This window comes from Phasianus colchicus, chromosome Z, assembly GCF_987193195.1.
Source record: "Phasianus colchicus chromosome Z, bPhaCol1.hap1.1, whole genome shotgun sequence".
NCBI classification, from domain to species: domain Eukaryota; kingdom Metazoa; phylum Chordata; class Aves; order Galliformes; family Phasianidae; genus Phasianus; species Phasianus colchicus.
In genome coordinates this window covers 10,270,351-10,280,187 of record NC_143476.1, presented here as the reverse complement: position 1 = coordinate 10,280,187, position 9,837 = coordinate 10,270,351, and the positions used below count along the sequence as shown (strand labels likewise).

The window sequence follows — 9,837 nt, the reverse complement described above, 5'->3', positions numbered from 1 at the left end:
AGGCTGAGCAGCTTTGTGGCAGCAGAAGAGACTCCCACAGACTTGGGCCCTGGGAGAGAATTGTGCCCTGTCAGGGAAAACCACAGGTAAGAGCGAGGATCAGAAAGCAGCAGCACAGCCACCACAGTTCTGGGGGAGGTGCTGTATTTTTCTCAGGCTTGCTTATCCGAGCCACTGGAAGAAGAGGAGCCCAAAATAACCATGTGGGAAGAGGTGTGTTTATGGCAAAGGACATGGTCATCATTAAAAGCAGCTTACTGTATCAAAATAGGCAAGGAAAAACCCAAGGAAATGGGGGCAGGGAACTGAGAAAGCTTCGCTGCCACACTTGCATCAAGCTTTTCCTGCGTGCAAACCATAATAATGACGGTTTCCTCCTTGTGAAGTTTGGGCTTGGACATTCTCAGCATCCAGCAACAGGATGCCATACCCTAATGGAAGTCCAGAGGTCTGCTGTCCCCTTGATGGTAAAAGAGTATCTCAAACATCCTGGAGAAGGCCTGCATTTGGTCAAGGTGTCAGGTCAAGATCAAGCTAATGGAGGAAGACACTCACCTGCTGCATCTGCAATGTCTGCTCCGGATTTGGAGCCGAAGAGGACGTCTGTGTGGTTGATGATGAATTCGACCACATCCGACTGCGTCTGCAGCTCCATGCAGGCAGCTCTTCCGCTGGCGCAGGCAGACTCGTTCTGCTGTGATCTGTAGAAAAGGCAGATTTTAGAAGTCATTTCTCCAAGACCGTTTCCCCGAGTCTGAATTGTTGCAGCCAAAAGCTGTCAGCTGAGGCTCTGGAGACTTCCGCAGTGGGCAATCAGTGATGCCACTGCAGAAATTCCCCTGGATGATCAAGGACACGTCAGTCCCATCTCAACAAGACTGCAGAAATTGTCACCTAGACATTGTGCCCGTGGGGATGGAGAACAGCTCAGGCTCCTGCTCTTCTGTCAGCCACAGATTTTACAGGAGAAGAGCACATTTGATGGAGAAAAAGGGAGCACTGGTTTTTTTTTTAATGGAGAACAGATGTAAGCGTTGTGTTGAAACAGAAGCAGAAGTTTACCTTAAGAGGTTTGGAGCCCACATAATGGCTAGGTTCTTGGCATGCATGTTTGTTATCGTGGAGCTCCCAGCCAGACACGCCAAGTGTCTCATCAGGAACTCCAGTGTCCTGGAAAACAAGAGAGGCAAACGTTCAGCACCAACAAGCATGCCGTGCTGCAATTCGGAAAGACAAAGGCTGGAACCGCATCGTTGCCCTCTGCAATGCAGCAGGGCTGAGCTCAGCAGGCTGAGGGCAGCACTGACCTGTAGTGAGGAGCGGGCAGCTGCTGGATGACGTCCTGCATTCTGAGCAGCCGCTCCTCCTCTGTAGCGGCACCAACAGCATCCTGGAGTAGTGCAGAAAGGGAGCGAGACACCAATCAGGCTAGTACACCACTGCGAGTAAACCTCGTGGGGCTGACAGCAAAAGGGCCTCCGAGCTGGGGCACTGCTGCAGCCATCTGCCAAGAGGCCCAGGAAGAGGGAAATGAAAGACGTGGCCTTGTGCTTACCGAGAACTTGCCGTACAGCTGGTGGGTGAGCAGAGGGTTCGGGAGCTCCCTGAAGTACATCTTGCAGAGGGAGCTCACGCTGTGAATGTCACGGACGGTGAGCTCAGGAATCTGCTCCGACTCAAATTCCTGCCTGGAGAGAGGGACGCAAACCCGGTTGAGCGAGAGGAAGGCAAGCCCAAAGCCACACCAGATGCACTCAGGCTGTGTCAGTCGCAGCACTCTTACCGCAGCCTCTGGATGTTGGACGCGACGCCGGACAGGCGGTATATCCCCTGCACCACGCCGTGCTGCTCAATGAACTCAGCGCAGCTCTGGAGGACCTGGGGGACTGAAGAACACGTGCCAGCCGTCAGTGGAGCTCCTGATTCAATCGTGCTGCAGGCTGTGCTTCACATCCCATCCACTAAGCCCAGCCAGGCTTGGCTGAAGCAAATACAGATGTGCTTGTCTCTTAGGAGCATCCGCCTCACTTTATCCTTCAGCCATCAACTCCCATTACACGTGTCTCCACGGCTATCAGCCTGCCCCCTGCTAGATATGAGCTCCCTTTCATCTTCTTTAGATGCCCAGCAGAGGAAGATCTCAGGAATGGGCAGCTCCTTACCATCACGACCGGAGTGGAGAAGATGCTCTCCCAGGTCACCGCCAAACACCCTTTCCTTCTCCACCTCCCGCTCGGTCGGTTTCTTTGGGCGGGCCTTCACCAAGGAACGAAGGAAGGTGAGGATCTTGCTGCGTTTCTTGGGCACTGCACAACAAAAGGAAGAAACCAGGTCATTTCAGGTCTGGCTCCGTTGGACGAGGCCGAGCACAGCACATTCTACAGAGCACGTCAGAACGGGAAGAACATTACCAACCAGTACATACAAAAAGGGATTTTCCCCATCTCTGGAGGAGCACAAGGCCAGGCTGGATGGGGCCCTGGGCAGCCTGATCTAGTCTCACATTAAATGTGGGGGCTGGGAGACCATCCTGAGGCAGGAGGGTTGGAGCATGATGATCCCTGAGGTCCCATCCATCCCAAGCCATTCCATGAGTATTCTATAGTTTTGCCAAGTCCAATCATAAACACAGGAGGATTGGGCCAAATCTCTGCCCCATGGTGTGCATGAAGAATCATCAACCCAGAGGACAATGTGGGATGGATTAAGGAGGTACTAAACATGGAACGCACCCCAAAAAAGACTTCATTTTGCTTCCCCACACCATCAAATGTAACATCCGTACCTGGCTTTGGCACAGAGTTGATGAGTGCCTCAGGAATGTTCTTATTAATGAGTTCCACACACTCCCCTGGGAAAAATCCCACCTGTAACAAGAAGAAAAGAGAGGCCAACTATTGCATGCAGCACTTCTCAGATCTGAATTGTTAAACCAAAAGGCACGTAACATTTCCCTCGGAACGTGCTTGCCTGATGTTCCATAAGACTATCCAGCAGAAAATGACCATAGTTCACAGCATAAAGGTAATAATTTTTCAACATTTGCAGCCAAAGGCAAGGTCCTCTGACACCAACGCAGGGAAACTGTTTATGTCCTTTAGGCATCCTGTGCAGGCAGAGCAGCTCTAAGCTGAGATTCCTGCCTTTACTGAAGTTGCACTCTCCAGTCTGAAGCTTGTGCCTACCTGGAAGCCGAGCTTGCCTCTCCACCAGGGGGTCAGCTCCTTTGGTGGCATGTCGATGACACACACGATGTCTCCCACCTTCAAGAGATTGCAACGTCAATCCCAGCTTCAGCACGGCTGGGAGGAAAGCACAGCTCAAATGACTGCATTCTTCTGCACTGCCAAACATGGCCGAGCATGAGAGCACTTGCACCAGTGCAGCTCTGAAGGCATTTGCCATTGTAAAATTGAGCAACAAGGAACGCCTTGAACTGCTTACCTCAAAGGAGAGTTCATCCGCTGCCTGGGCAACGTATCTCTTAATAGCATGGGCAGCAGCAATAGCTGGAACATTCACGGGTGCCACCTCATGGTCCAGCAGGGGCTTCCCCTTGTTCTCAGCCTGAAACAGAGAGCACAGGCCACAGTGAGGAGCTGGGAACCAACAAGGAGGACTTCAAGGTGAGGAGCACATCTGCAGAGAAAGCTGCAGGAAATGCACTCGGTCCTTATCATGGGCACTTCAGAAGGAACTGCAAGTCTAATAACGGCTGTTTCTCTCCCTGGTGTGCAGCAGGCACACGCCAGCAAAGATGCATCTCTCCCCACCCAGACTAATCAGCAATGGCACTGACGCAGACAGGTGGCCTTGTCCATTTTGCCCCCTCCTTTCCTGCGCTCTTTGTGCAGGAAGGCTGACTGTTTAAGATGCTAGGAGACCAGGAAGAGGGAAACCAAAGCTACGGCTGCAGTTACAAGGTGCAAACAGTGCCATTGCAAGCACCAAGCAGCTCTCTTGAGCAGTCCAACCAACAGCGAGGCCAAACAGAGCAGAGAATGATTGTTGTTTCTGCAGCCATTTGAAGGGAAAAGTCAGTAGAGGACAAACACAACAGCCGAGATGGCTCTGGTACAAAGACCAATCAGAGCTTCATACTCTACCTCTGTCCATGCCAGGTCAGGCCCACAGCTGATCTCGCTGCACGCCACAGCCATCAGCGTAGGTGTGACAAGCTGGAACTGAAAAGAAACACACTTTTATTTTCTCTGTTCACATCTCTGCTGTGCTCCCTACAGCTGTCGGGCACACTCACACAGCCCAAGCACGCCTGCTGGTGTCCCTGGTGATGCTGTGCAGCTCTGCACAAGCTGGGGCTGGGACTCTTTGCCTAAGAAATTGGTTTCCTGTGGACCAGCTGGTCACAGCACCACAAGACAGCATCCTTCTGAGGGCTGAGCTGCAGAGCACGTGGAGAAAACCCACACGTGACCAGCGTCCCATCAAAGCTGGATGAGGCTGTGTTACTAAACACGGGGCGTCACGGGCTGCTAAAGCATGTGGGGGGACAAACCATGGCAGGTACCTGGCAAGAGATCAGAACGAGGGAGAGAAATCTCACAAATCCGCAGCCGTTCCTTGTCACTTTGCTCTGATCTTCCACGAGCAAAAGCTGCACCAGGGAAGCAGGCAGAGGGTGGAGAGAGGAGAGAGAAAGAGCAGGTCAGTTTGCTTCCACGGTTTAGCAAAGATTACAAGGGAAAATCCAAAATCTGCCCTCCCTCAACTTAAAAACTTAAGTTTTCAACTTAAAACCATTTCCCCTTGTTCTGCAGTTATCTACCCTTTCAAAGAGTTGATTCCCCTCCTCTTTTTAGGCTCCCTTTAGGTACTGAAGGCTGCCATGAGGTCACCCCACAGCCTTCTTTTCTCCAGGCTGAACAAGCCCAGCTCCCTCAGCCTGTCTTGGCAGGGGAGGTGCTCCTGTCCCCTGATCATCTCTGTGGCTCGCCTCTGGACCCTCTCCAACAGCTCCCTGTCTTTCTGGACACTGTACTGCAGCTGGGGCCTCACAAGAGCAGAGCAGGGGGGGACGATCACCTCCCTGTCCCTCATGGCCACCCCTCTGCTGATGGAGATAATGTGATCCTATGAGCTCCGCCAGCCAGCAGTTCTCAGCACTCACTGTCCCCCCGTCTCTCCCACACTGTCTCAGCTTACCTACAAGGTGCTGCACAGGACGGTGTGAAGACAAAGGGACGCAGTCGGTGCACAAGTGCAACAAGCGAGCTGCTCAGTCAGAGCTCCAGCGCTCCAATGAAGGGACGCAGCACGCACTGCTCCTCCCCTCATTCTAGCCCTTATGACATCACTGAGGGCCACCAGGCTGCTCCGCCACGACGGACAGGGTGGGGAGGCAAGACCAGTCACAAGGGCAGAGGATTCCAACAGCCCAGCCCAACGTTCTGGAATCAGGGGCTGCTTGGAATTCTAGCCCAGCCAAATCCTGGAGAAGCTGGCACGGGGTCGTCATGACCAAAGCGCAGGACCTGGCGCTTGCTCTTGTTGAGCCTCGCACAACTGGCCTCAGTGCATCCCTCTGGAGGGCCTTCCTGCCCTCAGCCAGATGGACGCTTCCTCCCAGCAGCGTACCTTGCAGTGCTGGGCCCATGTCAAATCCACACTAGAGTGGCTTTTGTTACATTCAAGGGCATGTTGCAGCACCCATCTATTTCACCTGGAAGGAAATAAAGCAGGAGATGGGAGAAACACAGAACTGCTGCCAGACTGCTTCATCCCTTTCTCAGCCCAACTTCCCTTGCCTCATCCCCTACCCCAACTCCTGGATGATGCCCACGGGCTGATAGTTGGATCTCAAGTCCATAGGACTCCTTTCACAGGGCTCCATCAAAAAGGCTGTCACACTTGTTCCGTACACTCACACTGACCCAGCAGTGGTATCACAGTCACTTAACACACACACAACAACCAAACCCCGAGCATGCACATCCCTTCCTGCGTGACTGCAGCCCACAGCTCCCCTTCACACCTCCGTGGATCTCTGGTGTTTTACACTGATGCAGCCTCGCTGCAGCTCCGTGGCTGTCACACAAGGCCTGCAGGACCTCTTTCTCTGCAAACCCCGTCTGCAGGCATTGGTTCACGAGGTTCACCTCCTGCCCTCCTGAGCAAAAACAAGCACTAAGAACAAGAGCAAAGCACACTGGACTCGACCTGGCTGGATCCCCAACCCTCAGTCCTGTCAGACGGACCCTGGTGTGGAGACTCATCCCCAAAGCCTGGCTGGACATCAGCACAGGCATCATTCTTCAAACGCCCCATCCAAGCAGCAAGGGATCAAAGCGTTGGCACAGCTGAAACAGAAATGCTGTGTGAGTTTCCTGTTAGCACTGAGCAGGAACAAATCTACCGCTGAGCAGCAGGATGTGAGACAAGCAGCAGAAGACACCCAACCTGCAGAACCAGCTCGTTTGGGGTCGGTCCAGATGTTTGTCTGCTCCCTTCCCTGGCCCAGGCCAAGCTTGTGAGCTGCTCCTCCTTGGTGCAGGGGGAAATGGTGCAGATGCCATGTGGTGGCTATGCACAGCATGCCTTTTACTTGCTTTTCCTATCTCCATCTTCCATTAGCAAACAGCATCTCCAGCCTCCAGAGATCACTGAGTCCAACCCCTGCACAACAGTGAAAAAAAAGATATGATAAGGGGTACTTAAAGCACAGCATCTGTAATCAGATCAGACTCCTGCACTGTGAAGACTTCCATGAGTATTCCTGCAGAGTGCATCACTTAGTCTCTCTTTAGCCTTGTGTTCATGGTTTTCCTGTAAGAGCTTGTCTAAACACTGCCTGTAATCGTGGTTATGCTAGAAGCATTTGGATTTATTGATCCTTAGTGTGATTTCAATAACAAATTTAGATGTTTTTTTTTAGGGTTAGCTTTCAATTTCTCAACTGAAATTTCAATATTGCATTAGGTGTTGACAACCACGGGGCTGCAGTACAGAGAATTACAGGAAGATTAATTTCTCCATCTCCATGCTCCTAGACATTTATGATTACAGTGATGTAGTTATATACAAAGTTGCAAGATACCAAAGCTAGAATAACCTCTGGGTGCAGCAGGATGTCTGGAGCCCAAGTGCAGAGTCTCAGTGTTGCAAAGCCTTGAAGAGGTGCACCGTATGTGCTGGGGCTGATGACACAGACACTGGAGCAAGGCCAGTGTGATGTTAGAAACTTGACCAGCAGCTGATCTGTTGTCAGCCATTTCTGGACACAAACGGGATCTGGTCGACTTAGGACATGACCTTTGGGCTGGAGAGCAACTCCCCGAGGAATCACACAGCCACTGCAGACCGTTGGCAAGAACCCCATACCAAAACAGCTCATCTGCAATCAGTTTTTAATCTGTGCAGCAGTGATTGGAACAGGCGCACGCTCTCTGGAATTGCAGGAATGTTCACAAGTGGAATGTACATCACCTGTGTGCTCCAGCTCTTCTGTGTGCATGCTAGGAGCAGTGATCCCCCTGCACCCAGGGCTGCAATAAAGTCATGCTGGGTTTCTAACCTGCCAACCAGCAGCCCAGGCTGCCCAGAGCCACATCCAGCCTGGCCTTGCATGCCTGCAGGGATGGGGCATCCACAGCCTCCCTGGGCAACCTGTTCCAGTGCCTCACCACCCTCTGGCTGAAAAACTTCCTCCTCACATCCAACCTAAACCTCAACACCCCTCGTCTCAGTTTAAAGCCATTCCCCACGTGTCCCATCACCATCCACCCTCCAAAACAAAACACCTCGGCTGTTCAACACTGAAAGAGCAAAATAACCCACAGCTCTTACTTCCACTGTATGCATTTAATTCCAAACTTAAGGTCACAGGTTAATTACTCATGTGATCCTTCCTGACAGAAGAACTACTCGTAGTGATGTGTAGGAGTAAGGAACAGTTTGAAAAGGTCATGGACATATTAGAACTTGCAGCATTTATCTTAATAGATGCCTACATTGCAAAGCATTTTGTAAAACACATGTTACAAGTACTGTGCATTGGATTACACTATATCAAACTCTAAGTAACAATACAGGTTGCTTTTAAATCTACACTTACATGCTAACTCCTTGATAAAATTCCTGACTGCCTTCAGTTTTATAGCCAAAGCAGTGTTTGAGCTGGTAATGTACTCTTGAACAGCACTGCTGCCTTTAGCATTTGTATGTTTAGATCTGAAAAGAGAACTTGGTCATTATTTCACGATGAGAGAATCCTATATGACAAAACAGAATTACAAAAATCTGACAATACTGTAAAATGCCAGCGTAAGAATGTGGCTTTGATTTTTTTTTTTTCTTTTTTTTTTTTTAAATGGTGAGTGTACCATTAATTCAAGACAAGAATTTTGTTTGTAAGTCGATCTCTATAACTGTTCTTGGCATCATTCTGTAGGATGAACTAGATACATGGAATTTGGCACTGGCTCCCCAGGGCAGTGGTTTGGCACTGAGCTGACAAAGGCCAAAGAGCATTTGCACAATGCTCTCAGACACAGGGCTTGACCCATAGGAGGTCCGGTGTGGAACCAGGAGGTGGAATACATGATCCTCGAGGTCCCTTCCAAATACAGATATTCCATGATCCTCTAATACTTATATTCCCAAGTCCTGTACACAGTGCTCAGGTGCTTAATTGAAAGGTTCCATGAAACAGTGAGGTATCTATGTCCCTTTACCACTCAGTTATTCAATTTGCCACGTGGATCTTTTATCCAGTCACATTAAAAAACCCCTCAAAGTATTTCCTTCAGTCTTCCATTCTGATAGAGCTTTCTGGAGCAAATAAAGAGTTGCAACTCAGAATGTCCACACCTCCCTTCCTGCACCCTGCATACTTTTTTCATTGCACTGTGATTACGTACCATTCTATTGTCACCCTCATTCTGTCATTATCTAGGCAGTTTACTGCCATTAAATTTTCCAGCAACAGATGCCCACAAGTACAGCCAGCCTGGACTTATTTCCAATACTTACCTTTGTCCTGATGTCCTTGTAGGAGGTGGGACGTTTCTCCATCTCAGCAGCAGAGGGAAGGAGGGGTCCAAGGTGAGGGCACGCTCTCCTCTATTTTTCTGGCACTCAAAGACAAAGGGAACAAGAAAACCAGATGTGTTTCCCTGCCCATGGCAAACACCAGCCTTTCCATCCTTACAGTCCTTCCTGCCATCAGCAGAGACATTTTGCTTTCTTGTGCCACTTCATCCCTTTAGCATCTGGCATCCTAACAAAAAAGTACTCTAACACAGGAATTTTAATATTTTCATATCAAATGTCAGAATTAGAACCATTATGTTTACCAAATATTTAAAACGTTCAACCCAGTGAGAAGTGAATTGATGTTGCATTTAGCATTCAGATAAGAACTTGTAAAGGAAGTAAAAAGTGCTGCTTTCATAAACTATAGTCTCATTGTCAAGCCTTGCACTGTCTCAGCAGATTATTACAGAATGTTCATTCAAGCAGGAATTAAGAGATGCGTCTGAATTGATAACAACAACGAATAATTAAGAAAGCTTGACTGCAGTCTGCTTGAGGATTCCAGTCTGAAGTGTGTTCCACCTGATGACAACTGGGAATGTCTTTCTTTCACCATTAGAATCATTGCACCTCTGACTAAACACATAGCTAATCACCACTGAAAACCTAGGTGCAATTTCTGCAGTGCACAGACCAACTACGTGTTGATTAACATTCAGAGAGATTGTGCAGGTGTCCTTTTAGGAACTGGCCTACAGTATGCTAAGAGGGATGGATGTGGGGACATTAGGATCACGTGCCCTCTGCCTTTTAAGGCACCCCAAGCAGAGCAGGTCAGCAGGCTGA

At 49.8% G+C, this 9,837-nt stretch overlaps 1 long non-coding RNA gene across 1 annotated transcript; it reads right to left on the bottom strand.

The window, feature by feature from the left end:
* Positions 1–3,448: 3,448 nt before the first annotated feature.
* Positions 3,449–4,614, bottom strand: LOC149912471 (uncharacterized). Its single transcript, XR_016461449.1, has 3 exons — positions 4,529–4,614; positions 4,107–4,184; positions 3,449–3,567 (listed from the first exon to the last, which is right to left on the bottom strand). It is a non-coding gene; the product is annotated as an uncharacterized LOC149912471 (long non-coding RNA).
* Positions 4,615–9,837: the final 5,223 nt, after the last annotated feature.